Below are 21,038 nucleotides of genomic sequence, written 5' to 3' on the forward strand. Positions count from 1 at the left end.
ACTGTGAGCTCATGTCCTGAGCTGAAGTCAGATGCTTAATCGACTGAGCCACCCAGGTGCCCCATAAACTTTCTAATTTCTTAAATCCTGGTAGTGAAAAGTATATTTCATTCAAAGTAGAAGACAACACCAATGATTCTCAGACTGTTTATTTCAAGGCTGAAAAAATAAACTAATGCATAATGAGAACATCAGCGTCCAGATGATTACAGTGGGCAGTGACCTCAGCTTGAAGCACCTACTGTTTTTTAGCATAAGAAAGTCAGAAGGGGGAGGTCCACCTGGCTTGCTCAGTTGGTTAAGCCTCTGACTCTGGTTTCCACTCAGGTCATGATCTCACGGTTGGTGAATTCGAGCCCCACATTGGTCTCTGTGCTGACAGCCTGGAGCCTGCTTGGGATTCTCTCTGTCTCTCGGCCCCCCCCCCCCCCCCCCACTCTCTCTTTCACTCAAAATAAACTTAAAAAAAAAGAAAAGTCAGGAGGATGCAGGAGAAGGATTAGAGGCTCTGGCACCTGATGTCCCTTCAGTCCCACTACAATATGTGAGCACATCCACCTGGAGTGCTGGATGGCCAAAGGTAATTCTGGGACTTTTCCCCCAGAGATAAACTGGAAGAGAAATGTGTATCACTGAGATTTAAAAAGGAAAAAAGAGGACGTATGAATGAAGTGCGGAGTTGAGGATGCAAATATACCTTGTAACTCCTTCCTAAAAACTGCCTTTCCCCTAAGCTGACAAAGTGCACCGCAAGGCGTAAAATTTCATGAGCTGCTTTGATGTGTTTGAGCCTCACAGGGACCATTAGGCCTAAGTGGGCTCTCCTGCTTTGGCCGGATCTGCCTCCCACCCAGCAGGAAATGCTCCCCACCCGGCCGGTTCAACATTAGACTAGCTGCCCTCCACCTCAGCCTCAACCTACCGGGTTTCACCTCCTCACCTGTGCACAACATTATTCAAACATGCCAGTCACATCCTCCCAAGAAATCAGGGCCACCTCGTCCTCTTGTTACTGCAAAGCCTGCATCCCAAAGTCCCAGTTTGTTCCTCGTGCTCCCCTGTGGCCCTGGATGTCGTGCTGAGAGTGTACCTCCGTCCGGCACCAGGTGTCACCTGTTTGTCCATCCTCAGAACATGAGGGCAGGTGGCCCCCCACCCCTGGCACCAACAGGGTGAAGGGGAGATGAACAAAAGGGCAAATTACCTCACTGAGCAGTCATTTGAAAACTTCTCCCTAGTTCACCCCTCATTTATGTAACTTTAAAAACAGCATCACATATCCCCATGCAGCCTGCTAAGTTCTCTGCAGGGAACACACATGACATCTTTGTGGTCCTCTGCCCACAACACGCGAGTCTCTGGGTCGTCGGGATAGTCAGGGTATGTGATGACAGGGACTTCAGGAAGCAGAAGGGCAGACGGACCACAAGGGAGGAGACTGGAGGAGCAGGAGGCAGGGCAGCATTCCCTGCAGAGTCAGGCAGGATGCGAGCAGTCTGTTCCCCTGATGCCGCCAGATCTTTCAACCGGATGTGTGACATCAGACTGTCTCACGGCCTAGAATAACAACGGAATGGGCACACCACATCCTGACATCCCGAACTTACCACACAGCGATAGGGTCTGTATTCAGCATAGCTTTCTAGAGTGGTTCAGTAAGGCCGGATGCATGATTAAAGGCTTTCTTACAGTTAGGACACAAACACAGACTTCTGCCCTCTGTGGATCCCCTGATGATGAACAAGGCTTGACCTCTGAATGAAGGCTCGTCCACACTCCTCACACTGATGGGGCTTCTCCCCATTGTGGATCCTCAGGTGTGGAGTAAGGCTGGTGCCCCCTCGGGAAGCTCTCCCCCATTCCTTACACAGGTAGGGTCTCTCTCCTGTGTGGCTTCTCTGATGCTCCGTGAGTCCCGACCCCTGACTGAAGGCCCTCCCACATCCATGACATCTGAAGGGCTTCTCTGGTGTGGACCCTCAGATGTCCAATAAGGTGTGAGCTTTGCCTAAATGATTTACTGCACTCTTTACACCCAGAGGGTCTCTTCCCAGTATGGATTCTCCGATGACGAACCAGGCCTGTGTCTTGACTGAAGGCCTTCACCCATTCATTATACCGATATCGTTTTATTTTATTATGAATTTCCTGGTGTGAAAGAAGGGCTGATTTATAACTGACAGCATTCCCACACTGGTTACATTGATAGGGTTTTTCCTGAGTATGGATTCTCCAGGGGCAAACCACCCCTGAGCTCTGAGCAAAGGCCTGCCCACACTCCTTACATTTGTGTTGTTTTACTCTTATGGGGTCGACCTTTTGCTGTCCTGATTTGCCCTCACATTGAAGTTTCTCCACATCTTGCATCCTAGAAAACATCCATTGTGCTCCTTTCCGCGGAACTTGGCTTTGGAGCAAATTCACCACTCATAGTCCTGGTTCAGCCTTCTGCTGGAAGAGCAAGTCAATGATTTAAATGTCACATGTCCCATATAAAGGGTTTTGATGAAAGATTAGGATAGATAATTGAAAGCCATCATCCTAATGGTTTTTGACACGCACTGCACCTATGAGTCACAGAGAATGAAGATAAATAAATAAAGGCCCTCAGGGCCCTGGCCCAGATCTAAACTCAAAATGGTGGAATGAAATGAAAATTCCCCAAGAATCTTCCAAAAGTCCCCACCAAACACACCTTCCAGTATTTTCCCCTGGTATAGTCGGCCCACACAGGATCTGGGCTGACCCGTGACCCACTTTATTCAACAGATTGTGGTGCAAGTAAAGCTGTGTCAGCTCAGGGACGAAGACTTTACCACCGTGCGTCTGCGTCCTTGAGATCCTGAGCTGCCCTGTAAGAAGGTCAGTCACCCTCTAGAGAGATGGCGGGAGAGCCCATGAGAACCTGAGGCCATCACAGTGTCTCTAGAGGCCTAGTTTTCTGCCTCCTGATAAGGCAGGAGACAAGGGAGCAAGGTATTTTGGGCAGCACAGCCCAGGAGGGCCCTGGATAACACAAACTGGTATCACGTGCAACAGAAGACACCCTCAGAAGTGTGGGAGACAATTCATGGTCGTTCCTTTCAGCCACTACGTTTTGGGGGTGGTTTGGTAACGGAAACAGACAGCTGAAATGCCAATCCATCAGCCAGTTTTTGGTGATGCTCACGGCAACACCATGAATTGGGTAATAGATTTAGGAACTGAAACCTAAAAATTAAGTAAGTGGCCTAGGATCACATGGCAGGTAAGTGGTAACGTCTGGCCTGGGACACAGGTCTACAGGAATCCTCATTTGTCTTTCTGCATCACCCTGCGTGCTCCCTGCACTCGCTCCGCAGGCAACCACCGCAGCCTCGCTGCCCTGTGATGGATCTACCATGGCGATTCAGTGCCTGTCATCTGCGCCTGCACTTACGGGAAGTTTTTCTCCCAGGAATTCCACACAAGTGTCATAGACTTTTTTTTTTTTTTTCAACGTTTTTTATTTATTTTTGGGACAGAGAGAGACAGAGCATGAACGGGGGAGGGGCAGAGAGAGAGGGAGACACAGAATCGGAAACAGGCTCCAGGCTCCGAGCCATCAGCCCGGAGCCCGACACGGGGCTCGAACTCACAGACCACGAGATCGTGACCTGGCTGAAGTCGGACGCTTAACCGACTGCGCCACCCAGGCGCCCCTGTCATAGACTTTTATATAAAGACACCCACTGATGCACTGTGCGTAATAAAAATACTACAAACGGGCGCCTGAGTGGCTTGGTTAACCATCCAACTTCGGCTCAGGTCACCATCTCATGGTCCGTGAGTTCGAGCCCCGCGTCGGGCTCTGTGCTGACAGCTCAGAGCCTGGAGCCTGTTTCTGATTCTGTGTCTCCCTCTCTCTCTGACCCTCCCCCATTCATGCTCTGTCTTTCTCTGTCTCAAAAATAAATAAGCGTTAAAAAAAAAAATACTACAAACAGCTTAGATGTATATCAGCAGAAGACTAGTAAATTAATTATAATATATGTATGCAACACAAAACTAAAGACCTATTAAATGAATAAAGTAGTTCTATTGATAAGAGTAGTATTATTTAGGGGCACTTGGGTGGCTCGGCCTGTTGAACGTTGGACTTCGGCTCAGGTCATGATCTCACGGTTTTGTGAGTTTGAGCCCCACATCAGGCTCTCTGCTGTCAGCACAGAGCCTGCTTTGGATCCTCTGTCTCCCTCTCTCTCTCTGCCCCTACCCTGCCTATGCTCTCTCTTTCAAAAAAGACAAATAAACTTTTTAAAAAGTTGGTGAGCATATTAAAAAAATAAACTAAAATGTACCCAGGATTTGTCTTAATCAAGGAGGCATGGGAAGGACTATCATGAAGAAGTTTCGATCTCCACAGATCCCTAGGAACAGCAGGTGTGGCACCTCGTGCAGGCCACGTAGGAAGGCAGGAGGCAGGAGAGGGGAAAGTGTGGCCTAGAGCTTTACTGGAGCTTTCCAGAGAAGGAACAGGCAAGGTAGGGTAGGTTGCTGAAGGAGCTCAGGATCGCATAGTTTGGATGATTCTACAGGGATGTTCTGCGGTTATCCACCACCTTGCCCCGGGGGGGCGGGGGGGGGATTTACAGCAGGAGAGATAGGGGACTGGTGTGTGAGAGTCTGATAAAGGAGCCGGCTGGGGAGCGGACTCTGGATTATCTGGTTCAAATATGAAAAGGGTAGTTGCAGGGAGTTCTCCACTGTCTCCAGGAATCAGCTAGCTCTCCCAGGGGCGCCAGGATCAAGGTCCTAAATGCCAGAACATCAAGAATATAGAAAATAAGAAAATACAGTCCATACAGGATAATACCATTTGACCTGGGGGGCCTGGGTGGCTCAGTGGGTTAAATGTCCGACTTTCGCTCAGGTCATGATCTCATGGTCTGTGAGTTCGAGCCCTGCATCAGGCTCTGTGCTGCCAGCTCGGAGCCCGGAGCCTGCTTTGGATTCTGTGTCTCCCTCTCTCTCTGCCCCACTTCTGCTCACGCTCTGTCTCTCTTTCTCCGTCCCTCAAAAATAAATAAACATTAAAATAACAATAACAAAAATAATCCCACTTGACCTAAAAGAGGGACAGGGGCTTGAGAGGCATGGAAAGATTTTAGAAATACGTATAAATTAGAGAATGTTGGAATGGAACTTTTATTTTCATTATATGTCCTTCTCTACTACAATTTTTGAAATATAAACTATTGTTCTATAATAATAGCCCTTTTAATAATTAATTTAAAAATATAATACTAGAATCTATTGTAGTAAATGTATGGTAGATTTGGGCATCTATTTTTTTAATGTTCATTTATTTTTGAGAGAGAGCTAGCAGGGGAGGAGAAGAGAGAGGGAAACACAGAATCCTAAGCAGGCTCCAGGATCTGAGCTGTCAGCACAGAACCCGATGTGGGGCTCGAACCCACTAACAGTGAGATGGTGACCTGATCCAAAGTCAGATGCTCAACCGTGAGCCACCCAGGCGCCCGATGGGCATCTATATTTTTAAATAGTTCCTTGGTGATTGGATTCATAGAATTGAAAAGTGCTATCTTAAGCAGAACATAAAATAAAATAAAATAAAATAAAATAAAATAAAATAAAATAAAATAAAAACAAAACTAAAATTCAACAATTTTGAATATCTTAATTCAAAATTAAATCAGCTCTGGATATGCTCACTTTGTAAATAACCTTTTGGTGTTAAATTTATTCTACCCCCAGACACCACTTTTCTTGCCAGAAATACAGCTCCCAGGCGGATGCGATCTACTCAGTGCTTCAAAACCTCCACCAGGATTCACATTTTGAGGCTTTGTTCTCTTGCACAAGCCTGTGCTCCCAAGGATCACACTTTGGCTGGAGGCTCAGGGCTGATCTGCGAGGCTCACAGGTCCCACGTCCTTGTTTGTAGAGCTTGGCTTCAACCTAAGGACATACAGGTAGAGCTGGGTTTACAAGACCATCACAGATATCGGGCAATAGCTAAAACCTCAAAATTTGATTTAAAAAAATCTGCTATGGGGGCACGTGGCTGCTCAGTGGAGCCCGCGATCTCGGGTTCGAAGTTCAAACTCCTCGCTGGTTGTAGAGATTACTAAAAAATAACATGTTGTAAACAATTCCTATGGATACAGGAAGCAGAATAAAGAGATCTGTGTCATAATCAATTCACACAAAACACATAAGCAGCAGAGCTTCAAAGAGAAAACAAAAGGACAACGCTTTAGCCCAGCAACAAGGGCCGGAAATCCCCTCGCTTACACAGGCCCCCTCTCTTTGCTGGCAGACCCTTGGTGTCTAATCGAGGAACGATGGATTAACCTTTCCCCACCTGTTGTGTGCTGTCTCCAAACTCTCCAACACGGTCACCGCCTGCTCCTGGCTCTCCGGGTGCTGTCCCCGCACACAGGCCTGGAGCTCGGCGGGCAGGATGGTCAGGAACTGCTCCAGCACCAGCAGCCCCAGGATCTGCTCCTTGGTGTGTGTTTCTGGGCTCAGCCACTGGCGGCCCAGCTCGCAGAGCCGGCGCAGCGCCTCACAGGGCCCAGGCGCCTCCTGGTAAGGGAAGAGCCTGAAGCGCTGGCATAAGACCTCCTGATAAAGGTGCACCTCCCCCAGCCATCCAGGCTTCTGCTCCCAGGAAGGGTCCTTCTCTTCCTCCACCTTCACTACACTCAGAGCCTCCTGTTCCTCCTTGGTGTGGACCTCAGGAGTATGTGTCTATTTCTGGGCTCTCTATTCCATTCTGTTCATCTATTTGTGTATTGTTTTTGCCAATATCATGTGTCTTGATTTCTGTAGATTTATAACTGGTCTTGAAGTCAGGGAGTGTCAGTCCTCTGTTGTTCTCCTTCAATGCTGAGTTAGCTATTCTGGGTCTGTGGCCTCTCTGTATAGACTTTAGAATCAATTTGTTGGAGGGGCGCCTGGATGGCTTAGTTGGTTAAGTGTCCGACTCTTGATTTCAGCTCAGGTCATGATCTCATGGTCATGGGATGTAGCCCCACATTGGGCTTTGTGCTGATAGTGTGGGGCCTGCTTGGGATTCTCTCTCTCCCTCTCTCTCTGCACCTGCCCCGCTAATGCTTGCTTGCTCTCTCTCTCTCTCTCTCTCTCTCAAAATAAATAAATAAACATTAAAAAACCCAATTTGTTGGTATCTACAAAAGAACTAACTGGGATTTTACTGGCATTATATTGTATCTAATAATTTAATTGGGAGGAATGACAATCATGACAACAGAGTCTTCTATCCATGTACATGAAATATCTCCTACTGTATTTAGATCTTTGATTTCTTTCATCAGAGTTTTATAGTTTTCCTCATGGAGATCTTGTACACATTTTGTTAGATTTATACCAAATTATGTATTTGTCTTTTTGGTGCTAAGGTAAATGTTAATTTCAAAATCCTATTGTTCATTGTTGTTATATAAGAAAGCAATTGACTTTTCTGTATTAAGCTCAATCCTGCCACCTTGCTATAATCACTTATTAGGTCCAGGAAGGGTTTTTATTTTTATTTTTGTATTCTTTAGGATATTCTACAGAGACAATTGTGTTATGGCAAACAGCCAGTTTTATTTCTTCCTTCCCAAACGACATTACTTTCATTTCTTTTTCTCATTTTGTTGTGTTACATAAGTCTTCCAGTATGGTGTTAAGTGGGAACGGTGAGAAGGGACGTCTTTATCCTCTTCCTCATCTAAATAGGAAAGCATTTGTTTTTTTACCATTAAATATAATGTTAGCTGTAGGTTTTTGTAGATGTTAACAAGTTGAGGAAGTTCCCTCTCTATCCCTAGTTTGCTGAGAGTTTTTATAATGAATGTGTTAGATTTTGTCAGATGCTTTTTCTGCATCTGTTGATACATGACATTTCTTCTTTAGCCTATTGATGAGATAATTACATTAACTGATTTTCAAATAGTGAATCAAATTTGCACACCAAGAATAAATTTCACTTGGATATAGTATACAGTTCTTCCTATACATTGTTGGAATCAATTTACTCATATTCTAGTAAAGATTTTTCAATCTATCTATGAAATATATATTGGTCTGCAGTTTTCCCATCTTGTAATAACTTTGTCTGGTTTTGGTATTGGGATAATACTGGCCTCACAAAATGAATTAGGAAGTATTCCTCTATGCTTTCATTATCTTTAAGAGATAGTACAGCATTGGGGTGCCTGGATAGCTCAATTGGTTAAGCGTCCCACTCTTGATTTCAACTGAGGTCATGATCTCACGGTTTATGTGTTTGAGCCTTGCATTGGGCTCTGTGCTAACAGTGCAGAACCTGCTTGGAATTCTCTCTCTCCCTCTCTCTGTCCCTCCCCTGCTCGCTCTCTTTCTAAAATAAATAAATGTAAAAAAATGATATAGTACAGCATTCACATAATTTTTATTTAAATATTTAGTAGAACTCACCAGTGAACCTATCTGTACCTGGTACTTTGGGAAGATTAATTATTGTTTTAATTTCTTTAATAGATATAGGCCAACTCAGATTGTCCATTTCTCCTTGTGTGAGTTTTGGTAATTGTGTTTGTGATTTTGTGACTTGTAATAAAAACCATATATTTGGTCTTCCTCCCCATTCAGTGTTGAGAGTGACAAAGAAATCTTTTGTTATGTTAATAGGGTGAATTTTAGGAAGCACCTCAGGGTGGGGGCTTGGTTGTCAGAGGGGCCAACCATGTAATTAGAAGGTTGGAACTGTAAGTAAACCCCCCCCCCCCCCCCCAGCAAGGGGTGGCTGGAGATTGAGTTCAATCACCAATGGACAATGATTTAATCAATCATGTCTATGTAATGAAGCTTCCACAAAAACCCAAAAGAAGGGGGTTAGGAGAGCTTCCTGGTTGCTGAACACAGATTTGGGAAGAGTGGTATGCTCAGAGAGGGTATGGGAGTCCTGCACCATTCTTCAATACCTTACCCTGTGCATCTGTTCCTGAATTCTATCCTTTTATAATTAACCAGTATTCTAGTAAGTAAACTGGTTCCCTGAGTTTTGGAGCCATTTTAGCAAATTAATCAAACCAAAGGATGGGGTGGGTCATTGATCCCTCCCATCTATAGTTCGTTGTCTGAAGCTCAGGTAACAACCTAGGACTTGTGATTGGCATCTTAGGCAGGGAGAGGGGGCAGTCTTGCAGGACTGAGCCCTTAACAGAGACGATCTGATCTCCAGGTAGATAGTATCAGAATTAAGTTGAATTGCATGACACCCACCTGATATCTGAGAACTGCTTGGTGGTGTGGGAAAAAAAGACCCACACATTGTAATTGAAATCAGAATTGTAGTGTCCTTCAAAAAATTGGTACGATTCATCTAGGTTAAAAAATTGTGGGCATAGAGTTGTTCATGATATTCCTTTTAATATCTATAGAATCCACAGTGATATTAAAATTTGTGTCTTCTTTCTCTCTTTTCCTTAGCTAACTTGGCTAGAAGTTTATCAGTTTTATTGATCTTAAAAACAATAAAAACAAACAGCTTTTGGTTTCACTGATTTTTTTCTATTGATTTCCTGTTTTCAGCTTCACTGATATCTGCTCCAATTTTTATTTCTTTTTCTTCTGCTCATTTTGGACTTAATTTGCTCTTCTTCTAATTTCCTAAAATGGAAGCTTACATTTTTGACTTTAGACATTTTTTCTATTCTAATATATACATTCAATGGTATGAATTTTCCTCTAAACAATGTTTCTGCTTCATCCCACAAATTTTGAGAAGTATTCATTTAGTTCAAAACATTTTTATATTTCTCTTGAGACTTATTTGACCCATGTTTTATTTAGAAGTATGTTCTTTAACTTCCAAATATTTTGGGATTTTCCACTTATCTTTCTGCTACTGATTTCTTTTAAATCCGTTGTGGTCTGAGAACGTACTTAGTATGATTTGTATTCTTTTAAGTTTGTTAAGGTGTATTTTATGGCCATTGGAATGTGGCCCATATTGGTGAATGTTCCATAGGTGCTTGAGAGAAATGAGTATTCTGCTGTTGTTGGATAAAGTATTCTACAGATATCAACTACAACCAACTGAATGACACTGTTACTCAATCTGACTATGTCCTTACTCATTTTGTGCCTACTGGATTTTTCCATTACTGAAAAAGGGGTGTTAAGGCTTCCAAATCTAAGAGTGGATTCATCTATTTCTCCTTGCATTTGTACCAGTTTTTGCCTTATGTATTTTGACACTCTATTGCTTGGTGCATATACATAAAATATTGTAATGTCTTCATGGAAAACTGACTCCTTTGTCATTATGTAATGTCCCTCTTTATCCCCAGTAAATTTTCTTGCTCTAAAGCTGGCTTTGTCTAAGATTAATATAGTTACTACAACTTCCTTTTAAATTTTTTTATTATTTTCTAATTTACATCTAAGTTAGTTAGCATACAGTGCTATAATGATTTCAGGAGTAGATTCCAGTGATTCATCCCCTATGTATCACCCTGTGCTCATCCCGACAGGTGTCCTCCCTAATGCCCCTTGCCCACTTAACCCATCCCCCCTCCCACAACCCCTCCAGCAACCCTCAGTTTGTTCTCTGTATTTAAGAGGTTCTTACGTTTTGTCCCCCTCCCTGTTTTTATATTATTTTTGCTTCCCTTCCCTTATGTTCATCTGCTTTGTATCTTAAACTCCTCATATGCATGAAGTCATATGAGATCTGTCTTTCTCTGAGTGGCTAATTTCGCTTAGCATAATACCCTTTAGTTCCATTCACACTTTCTTTCTTTCTTTCTTTCTTTCTTTCTTTCTTTCTTTCTTTCTTTCTTTCTTTCTTTCCTTCCTTCCTTCCTTCCTTCCTTCCTTCCTTCCTTCCTTCCTTCCTTCCTTCCTTCCTTCCTTCCTTCCTTTCTTTCTTTCTTTCTTTCTTTCTTTCTTTCTTTCTTTCTTTCTTTCCTTCTTGTTTATTTTATTTTGAGAGAGAAAGAGAAAGCACAAGCGGGGGAGGGGCAGAGAGAGAATCCCAAGCAGGCTCAGGGTTTCAATCTCACGAATCGAATCATGAGATCATGACCTGAGCCAATTCAAGAGTGGGATGCTTAACTGACTGAGCCACCCAAGCACCTCTACTCTACCTTTTTTGTTTTTGTTTTATTATTTTTGAGAGACAGAGAGAGACAGAGTGTGAGCAGGGGAGGGGCAGAGAGAGAGGGAGACACAGAATCTGAAGCAGGCTCCAGGCTCTGAGCTGGCAGCACAGAACCAGACATGGGGCTCAAACCCACAAACCAGCTGTAAGATCATGACCTGAGCCAAAGTTGGACGCTTAACTGCCTGAGCCCCCAGGCAGCCCTCCACCTTTTGTATGAGTGTTAGCAGGGTGTATCTTTCTTCACCTCTTTAATCTGTGTCTTTACATTTAAAGAGTGGTTCTCGTAGAGAACTTAAAAGTTGGGTCTTGATTTCTTTTTTTAATTAAAAAAATTTTTTTAATGTTTATTTTTGACAGAGAGAGAGAGAGAGCGAGAGCGAGCGAGCATGAGTGGGGGAAGGACAGAGAGAGAGAGGGAGACTCAGAATCCGAAGCACGCCCCAGGCTGTCAGCACAGAGCCCTACGTGAGTCTCGAACTCACGAACCGTGAGATCATGACCTAAGCCAAAGTCGGATGCTTAACCGACTGAGCCACCCAGGCACCCCTTTTTCCTTTGTTTTTAATTCACTGTCTTTCTTTTTTTTAATGATCTAGGAGGTTCCCCCCACCTGCCTTTTTTTTTTTTAATTTAAATTTTATTTAACCAGCCTCTGTCTTTCAATTGGTATATTTAGACCACTGATTTTAAAGTGATTATTGAAGGGCACCTAGCTGGTTTAGTTGGAGGAACATGTGTCTCTTGATCTCAGAGTCATGAGTTCAAGCCCCACATTGGGTGTAGAGATTACTTAAAAATAAATAAAACTAAAAAAAAATGAAGTGATTATTGGTGCCCCTGGGTGGCTCAGTTGGTTAAGCGTCCAACTTCAGTTCAGGTCCTGATCTCACAGTTTGTGAGTTTGAGCCCCGCATTGGGCTCTGTGCTGACAGCTCAGAGCCTAGAGCCTGCTTCCAGTTCTGTGTCTCCCTCTCTCTCTGCCCCTCCCTCACTCACACTCTGTCTCTGTCTCTGAAAAATGAATAAATGTTAAAAAAAATTTTTTTTAATGAAGTGATTATTGATATAGTTCATTTAATACCTATAATTTTTGTTACTGTTTTCTATTCATGGCTCTTGTTTTTTTTTTTTTTTTCTTCTTCCACTCTTTCTGCCTTCTGAGGCTTTAATTGAGCATTTTATCTGATTTCATTCCTCTCCCTTAGCATATGAATTATACTTTGCCTTTTGCCTCAAAGTTCTTATTCTTTTCCCTCCTTTTAATTCTTTTCTCCTTGCCTTTCAGTTTGGCAAGTTTCTATCGGTGACATTTCTTCAACCTCTCTGGTTCTTTGGCCTCGTCCAGTCTATTGATGAGTCCTTCAAAGCATTCTTCATTTGTTAGGGTGTTTATTATTATTATTTCCTTTTCATTAATTCTTAAAGTTTCCATCTGTTTACATTACCCGTCTGTTCTTGCATGTTGTTTACTTTTCCCATTAGAGCCTTTAGCATATTAATCATAGTTCTTCTAAATTCCTGGTCTGGTAATTCCAACATCTCTGCTGAATCTAAGTTTAGTTTTGATTACTGCTACCTTACTTTAAATTTTAAATTGTGATTATTATTATTATTTTTTAGTAATCTCTACAACGTAGGGCTAAAACTCATGACCCTGAGATCAAGAGTCACATGCACTATCGACTGAGCCAGTCAGGTGCCCCTGCTTTTTACCTTTTAGTGTGCCTTCTTTTGTTGTTGTTCTTTGAAAACCAGACATAATAAACTAGGTAAAAAGAACTGAGGTAAATAGGTCTTTAGATAAATAGTGCGGGATTTTATGTGTTTGTAGGTAGAATTTGGGTATTTATTGTTTGCTATAGCTGTAGGTATCAGAGCTAAAGTTTGGTCTGGTATCTCTGTTTTTGCCTTACCTTTTGCTTCTGGGTTTCCCTCTGGACTTCTTAAATAGAACTAAGCTGTGCAATTGTTCCAATTGTTTCCCTTGTTATATAGGATCCCTATTAATGTGGCGATAGGGTGAGGGGAGAGCAGCATTCTAGAGTCCTGCGATTAGGTTTCAGTCTTTCAGGGAGTCTGTGGCCTTGGACTGTGATATTCACAAGTTCTTCTCAGTTTTTGTTCCCTTTCCTTCCTTACATGAGACAGGAAGGACAGAACAGGCTGGGGCTTGCTCTTCCCCTGTATGGGAAGGTAAGACCAGGCCTGGGTATTCCCTTCCCCTACATGGAATGAATAGATTTTAATATTTTTTACTGAGATATAATTCACAGGACATAAAATTCATCCTCTTAACGTGTAATATTCAGTGATTTTTAGTATATTTACAAATTTGAGAAACCATCATCACTATCTAATTCTAGAACATTTTCATCACCCCAAAATAAATCCACACCATTAGTAGTGTCTAATGATTGTCCAGTCTATTGATGAGTCCTTCAAAGCATTCTTCATTTGTTATGGTGTTTTTTATTATTATTTCCTTTTCATTAATTTTTAAAGTTTCCATCTCTGTTTACATTACCAGTCACTTCCCATACCTCTCACCCCTGGCAACCATGAATCTACTTTCTGTCTCTGTGGATTTTCCTATTTGGGACATTTTGTAAAATAGAATCATTCACTATGTGGCCTTTTTTTGTCTTCCTTCATTTAGTGTAATGTTTTCAAGGTTCATCCATGTTACAGCATGTATAAATACTTCATTCCTTTTTATGGTTGAATAGTGTACCATTATATGATTATAGCACAATTGTTTATTCATTTATTAATCAACAGAAATGGATTGTTTCTACTTTTTTGGTTATTATGAATAGTTCTACTGTGAACATTTATGTACAGTTTTTTTAATTTATTTTTTAAAATTTACATCCAAATTAGTTAGCATATAGTGCAACAATGATTTCAGGAGTACATTCCTTAGTGCCCCTTACCCATTTAGCCCATCCCCCCTCCCACAACCCCTCCGGCAACCCTCAGTTTGTTCTCCATATTTATTAGTCTTGTCTGTTTTGTCCCCCTCCCTGTTTTTATATTGTTTCCCTTCCCTTATGGTCATCTGTTTTGTCTCTTAAAGTCCTTATATGAGTGAAGTGATATGATTTTTGTCTTTCTCTGACTAATTTCACTTAGCATAATACCCTCCAGTTCCATCCACGTAGTTGCAAATGGCAAGATTTCATTCTTTTTGATTGCCGAGTAATACCCCATTGTGTATATATACCACATCTTTTTATCCATTCATCCATCGATGGACATTTGGGCTCTTTCCATACTTTGGCTATTGTTGATACTGGTGCTATAAACATTGGGGTGCATGTGCTCCTTCGAAACAGCACACCTGTATCCCATGGATAAATACCTAGTAGTGCAATGGCAGGGTCGTAGGGTAGTTCTATTTTTAGTTTTTTGAGGAACCTCCATACTGTTTTCCAGAGTGGCTGCACCACCAGCTTGCATTCCCATATGTACAGTTTTTTTTTTTTAAATGTTTTTATTTATTTTTGAGTCAGAGAGAGACAGAGTGTGAGCAGGGGAGGGGCAGAGAGAGAGGGAGACACAGAATCTGAAGCAGGCTCCAGGCTCTGAGCTGTCAGCACAGAGCCCGACTCGGGGCTCAAACTCACAGACTGTGAGATCATGACCTGAGCTGAAGTCAGACACTTAACCGACTGAGCCACTCAGGCGCCCCCATATGTAGTTTTTATTTGAACACCTGTTTTCAAATTTTTAAAAAAATATGTAACTAGGAGGGGAATTGCTGGGTTATATGGTAACTCTATGTTTAACTCTAAGTTTCTGAGGAACTTCTAAACGATTTTCCAAGGTGGCTACACCATTTTATATTTTCACCAGCAATGCAGGAGGGTTCTAATTTCTCTACATCCCTGTGAACATCTGTTCCTATCTTTATTATAGCTACATCACTGGGTGTGAAGTGGTATCTCATGGCTTTGATTTGAATTTTCCTAATGTAGAATGATGTGCATCTTTTCATGGACTTATTGTCCATTTGCATATCTTCTTGGAAGAAATATCTACTCAAAGCCTTTGACCATTTTTAAATTGGGTTGTCAGTCTTTTTGTTGCTGAGTTGTAAGAGTTCTTTATGTATCCTGGGTACTAGACCCTTATCAGATACATGACTTGCCAATATTTTCTTCTGTTCCATGGGAGGTCTTTTCAATTTGTTGATAGTGTTCTTTGAAGCAAAAAAGGTTTGTAATTTGATGAAGTCCAATTTCTCTATTTTTAATTTTGTTTCTTGAGTTTCTGGTGTTACTGAAGAAATCACTGCCTTAACCCAAGGTCATATTTACACCAGATTTCTTCTAAATGTTTTAAAGTTTTAGCTCTCACCTTTACATCTTTGATCCATTTTAACTTAAATTTTTAAGTTTTAAAAATTGATTTTTGAGAGGGTTAGGGTGGAGCAGAGACAGGAGAATCCCAAGCGGGTGCAGAGTCCAATGTGGGGCTCAAACTCATGAACCAGGAGATTGTGACCTGAGCCAAAATCGACAGTCAGAGGCTTAACCAACTGAGCCACCCAGGTGTTCCTCCCAGATATGTTTCTACTATCAGTTGCTTCTCTTGGATTTTGTGTCATTTGTCTTCTCATGTTCCTAATTTTTAAAATTTATTTTTGCAAAATTGCTTATAGAAATAGTTTCAGACCTAAGAGAATATTACATTCTTATAGAGACGACCTCCCAGTACCTGTGGGCACTGGCATTATGGAATCACTTAAATCCACTGTAGAGATTAGGATTCAAAGCAGAGCAGTGGCCCCTGTGAGAGCCTATGTGTGGTTCGTGTACTTTTAGAGGACAGTCTTTGGGGTCCCACATACTAGAGTGAGGGCATTTACCTGCACTACCTCCTACGTTGGCAGTCTCCAGAATCCAATTTTGGTGACTTTTTTTCTGTGACCCTATCAAGAGTTTGACTCACCCTCTCGGTACCCTTTCCAGAATCAGAAGATGCCCAAAGAAAGGATCATCTCCCTAAATACACATACTCTTTCACTCTAATCTTTTATTCTCAAATTAGCTCTTTAATGTGTTTGGATAGATTTTTTTAAAAAGCATTTTGCCCAGCGTCCCCACTTCTCAGTGGGAGAACTGGTCCATAGGACTCTGTCCACCATTACCCCAAGCAGAATTCCGGGTGCATGTTCTTGCAGGCTGAATAGCTATTAAGTGATTTCTGTTCCAACTCCTATTTTAACATTCTAACCTAAGAGAACAGTTACATACCACTAATTTGATTACTCTTCAAAAAGAAGAATATACCACAGGTAATATTTCCCAAGAAACTATGGACTCGGAGGTTAGAACTGACCTGCTGTAACTCTCAGAGGCAGGCAGTTTATCTCATTCTGTAAATTTAAATCAGACAACTCCAGGATGTCACTCAGCAATTTACGTCTATGTCCTTTCTACAATGTGGCTGAGAAAATACTGCTTTCGTAAGTCCCCGGTCTTCAGGAGCAGCTGGGTGGAGGAAGAGGGAAGTGCCTGTAAGAAAAGTCTTTCATCTGGGACTCAGCCCGGTGTGGCTGAAGAATGCTCTGGGCTGACAGGCAGACTGTGCCGAGAATGTTCCTTTTTTCTCAAACAGCCAAACTCCTGGGAGGCACTAACTTATATCCCACATTCACTTGTTCAAAAATAACTGTTCCAGCCGCATCCGGTCGCTCAGTTCTTCCACGCCAAAACACTTGGGTCATTCTTGCCTCTTCTTTCGATCTTATCAATGAGCAAAATCCTTGTGGCATGGTCTTCAATGTGTAACCAGGATCCATCACTTCTCACCACCTCTGCTGAGCACCTGTGTCCAAGGCACTGTAGGTTCCTGCCTAGATTACCTCATTGGCTCCTAACTGTTCTCCTAGTTCCCACTCCTGTCCCTTTATATTCTTCACAAGGCAGCTAGAGGAATCCTTTCAAAGCTTAGGACCGATTACACCACATCTTTGCTTAAAATCCAGCCATAAGCTTTCCATTTCACTCAGGGTAAAACCCAAAGGTCATTTCTATAGGCCATCTCCCTTCACCTGTGTCCTCCTCTCTTCTTGCTGTCTCACCGGCCGTGCTGTTTCTCCAGTATGTCAGCACCTTTGCACCTGCTACACTCCCTTTCTGGGATGTTCTTAGAAAAGTATTCTGTTTCCCCTTTACACACAGCATGGTCTGGTATGTAGCTTTTAGGATCACACTGCATTTTAAGTAGCAGTATTAGTTCTCATCACCAGACCCTGAGAAGTCAGGCATTATTTTTGAAGTTGAGGTTTCTTTGTTTCTATCTTGGAGATCTGCCTCGCCCCACGGCGCCACCAGATGAGAAAGTACCTGCATTGTTTGGAAGTCTGCAGCTCTCAAAACCCATGTGGGCCAGGTGATATCACCATCAGGTTAAGATACCAGATAGATCCGTTAGTTCACACGGAAAAAGAACAATTACGTGCCAGTGCAATTTAAACTGTGCATGACCTGTGGGCCAGCAGTTTCGTTCCTGTGTATGCTCCCCAGAAAACCACTCCCAAAGGTGTTCAGAGCAAAGCTGGTGAACACCCTAAATGGCTTTCACTTAGTCATTAGAGCAAATGACTTAAGTAACCACCTCACAGCAGAGGATTCGACCTGCCTAGTGAATTGTTATTCATAATTCATTGGCTTCAAAAAGCAGAAGGGCATAGAATGAGATAGAACACAACGATTTACGGGTGACTGGAAGGAACTGGGAGAAATGGGACTGGGATGGGGGGTAGAGATAAAATAAAATGTATAAAAACAAAAGGCCACACACAGACCAATGATTATGATATTCCATGAAGTGAGTTCACGACGAATCCACACTGAATAATAACCACTCTCATTTGTGGACAGGCCTGGGAAGGCGGGAGATCCGATGACAAACTGTGACAGCTCCCTCTTCAGGCTGACTTGCTACCAACCCACAAGCAGAACCCTTCACTGAGCGCATGCTCAAGCCTTCTCCGTATGGGTCACTATTCCTTCCATATATTAGACACACAAAGTGAACAAGGTAAATTTGGTCTGTTGTTTAGCAAATCACAAGTTCACATGGCCCACCCATGTGTCTTCATCTACTTTTTCTGCCCAAAGGCATAGGAAGTTCTGTGAAACGATTTACCAAACCACAGATATCTGCAGCATTTCCCAGATACTAACACTCTAAAAATAAAAGGGAGTAAGTCTGGTAGAAATGCGTCACAGGAATTAATGTCAAAATCATTCTTAGAAAAACTTTTAATTAGCATCTTGAATTCCAAGCCAAAAATACATGTAGTAATGTTTCAATCATCAAAGGTTGTGAATAAAGACTTTCCCCCCATTCTCTACCTTTGCTACAGAAAATGAAAGCTAACTGTGCCAAAGACAGTTCAATACCCATAGAGATCTGTCACAGATGTTTTAATTCACCTTTCCCCATGAAGTGACCTGACAAAGTCTCTAACAAACACTTGTCTTAATTCCATAAAATGCCCAAATGATTGTATGCAGTTGGATTTTTAAAGTTTTTATTTATTTAATAATCTCTAGGCCCAATATGGGGCTCAAACTCATGACCCTGAGATCAAGAGCTGCATGCTCTTCCTACTTAACTGTGATGCTTGATGTTGAGAAAGTCCTGTACTATACCTTTACCATATATTTGACAATTGAAGTTTATTTTTGTTGTGTATCCTTTGATGTCTGAAGAAAGAAGTTCATACCTGCCCCAGGCATAAGACTTCTCTCCAGTACAGACTGATGTTTGGTAAGATTTGAACTTTGACTGAAGGCTTTCCCGTATCACTTACACTCAAAGAGGAATCTCTGATCCACTGTAAGAACTGAGCTAACGCTGAAAGGTCCCCAGAGCAGTCACACATATAGGGCTTTGCTCCAGGGTGTATTTACTGATGGAGAAGACTGATCTTAGTGAAGGCCTTCCCACATTTTTCCATTTACGGGTTTTCTGGCAAGAAGCGCTGCTTTCAAATGAAGACCTTCCGCCTACGCACTCCCGTCCAAGATGAATTTGTTTCTGTTTGATGAGAGCTGAGCTCACACGAACATTTATAGCACTGAAGATATCCTCACGGGTCCTCTGACACCTGACAAGACCCTCCCAGTATCCGCAGGCGTTGCCACATTCTTTACTCTCGTGGGACTCTTCTTTTTTTTTTTTTTTAAATTTTTTTTTTTTTCTTTTCAACATTTTTTATTTATTTTTGGGACAGAGAGAGACAGAGCATGAACGGGGGAGGGGCAGAGAGAGAGGGAGACGCAGAATCGGAAGCAGGCTCCAGGCTCCGAGCCGTCAGCCCAGAGCCCGACGCGGGGCTCGAACTCACGGACCGCGAGATCGTGACCTGGCTGAAGTCGGACGCTTCACCGACTGCGCCCCCCAGGCGCCCCTCGTGGGACTCTTCTTTAGGTGGCTTCTCTGCTGTGCACCGCCACGGGACCTGGGTTTACACTGAAGGTCCTTCCGGGCTGGGAATCCTCATAGCGTTTCCTCAAGTCTGCTGGGGCTCAGTCAGGACTGCTGGGGCTCTAGGGTTTGTTTTCTCAGGGAGAGGCATTTCTGGATCACTCACGTTAGACTGAGCAGCAGATGCTTTTATCACAGCTGAAGCTGAAATTGTGGGCAAGGTGAAGGGAGAATTTCCCACTCCCAGGGCACTGACAGAAGTGAACTTCAGGGCAGGTTCTCCCAAGTGTCTTTACCACAGTGATACTTATCAGATACTTATCAGTGAGACTTATCCCTTTATCAGAGTGATACTGTCCTTGGCTTGAAGCAGTGCAAGCTGTGAGTCCTCAAAGGGGCTCCTCCCTCACTTGGCTGAACTATTCAGAAGCCCCTGGACTTGTGGAGGCCCTGGGGAATGTTCCCATTTAGTCCTCTGCGCTAGACTTCCGCCAAACTCTGCAGGGAGACAGACTCCTTGTCTAAGGCCTGGAGTCACCCTCTGAAAGAGCAGGTTGATCATGAAACAGGCACCCCTTCCTTAGAGGGGGGAAAGGAGTCAAATGTAACAAATGAGAGCAGCCTAGGAGAGAAATCACCCAGAATAGGGCTTTTCATATGAGAAAGTCCTAAGTAAGACTGTACACGTGTTTCTCATTAATTTCTGCTCTTTCCCTTTGCTTTCTTTGGGCTATTTTCCTGTGTTTTAAAAGTGCTCAGATATGGATGTTTGAGAGCACTTTTTTCAGCCTTTCTTCTCTTCTAAGTATAGCATCTATATATCTTTTAAAATTTTTTAATGTTTTTATTTATTTTTGAGAGAGAGAGAGAGACAGAGCATGAGCAGGGGAGGGGCAAAGAGAGAGGGAGACACAGAATCGGAAGCAGGCTCCAGGCTCTGAGCCGTCAGCACAGAGCCCGACGCGGGGCTCGAACTCACGGACCGCGAGATCATGACCTCAGCTGAAGTCGGATGCTTAACGGACTGAGCCACCCAGGTGCCCCTAGCATCTATATTTTTAAATGAAATAATTTACCGAAGGAGCTTGAAAAGGTACCTGGAACAGAGAAGGTCCCAATAGGTGGAAGTTACTACTACTAGTAGTATTCTCACTAACGTAAAATAGAAGTAAAACAGAAGGAAGGAACTAGGGAGGAGACGCAACACTTCTTCAAGTCACCTGTGAACGTAACCACATATAAAGGAGCAGACTAAAGAGGCCATCACATCAGCGAAGCATTTTACTACCTATCTGGAGAGTTTACAAAAATCTCAAAGCTGAAAGGGATGTCAACATATTTGACATGTCTCCTTTATTTTTAAGGATATAGAAACTGAGGCTCAGCTAGGTGGCATTAGTCTAGCCTAAGATGGTTACTTAGAGGTAAAAACAGGTTGGAACCAAGGGCTCTC

The 21,038-nt window shown here is 42.7% G+C and overlaps 1 protein-coding gene across 5 annotated transcripts in view; it reads right to left on the minus strand.

Annotated features, from left to right (window-relative positions):
- Nucleotides 1-2,109: 2,109 nt before the first annotated feature.
- The window catches only part of LOC131513612 (zinc finger protein with KRAB and SCAN domains 8-like), a 33,974-nt gene continuing 15,045 nt past the window's right edge, over nt 2,110-21,038 (minus strand). For 3 of the 5 annotated variants that reach the window (XM_058732737.1, XM_058732732.1, XM_058732730.1), the window contains 2 exons: nt 5,695-5,940; nt 2,110-2,567 (listed from right to left, as the gene is read on the minus strand). The gene's annotated coding sequence lies outside the window, so the exon portion shown is untranslated. Of the gene's footprint in view, nt 2,568-5,694; nt 5,941-19,574; nt 20,127-21,038 lie in introns of those variants that run through there. The other 2 variants (XM_058732735.1, XM_058732733.1) reach the window with 1 other exon arrangement.

This window comes from Neofelis nebulosa, chromosome 6, assembly GCF_028018385.1.
Source record: "Neofelis nebulosa isolate mNeoNeb1 chromosome 6, mNeoNeb1.pri, whole genome shotgun sequence".
Lineage (NCBI taxonomy): Eukaryota > Metazoa > Chordata > Mammalia > Carnivora > Felidae > Neofelis > Neofelis nebulosa.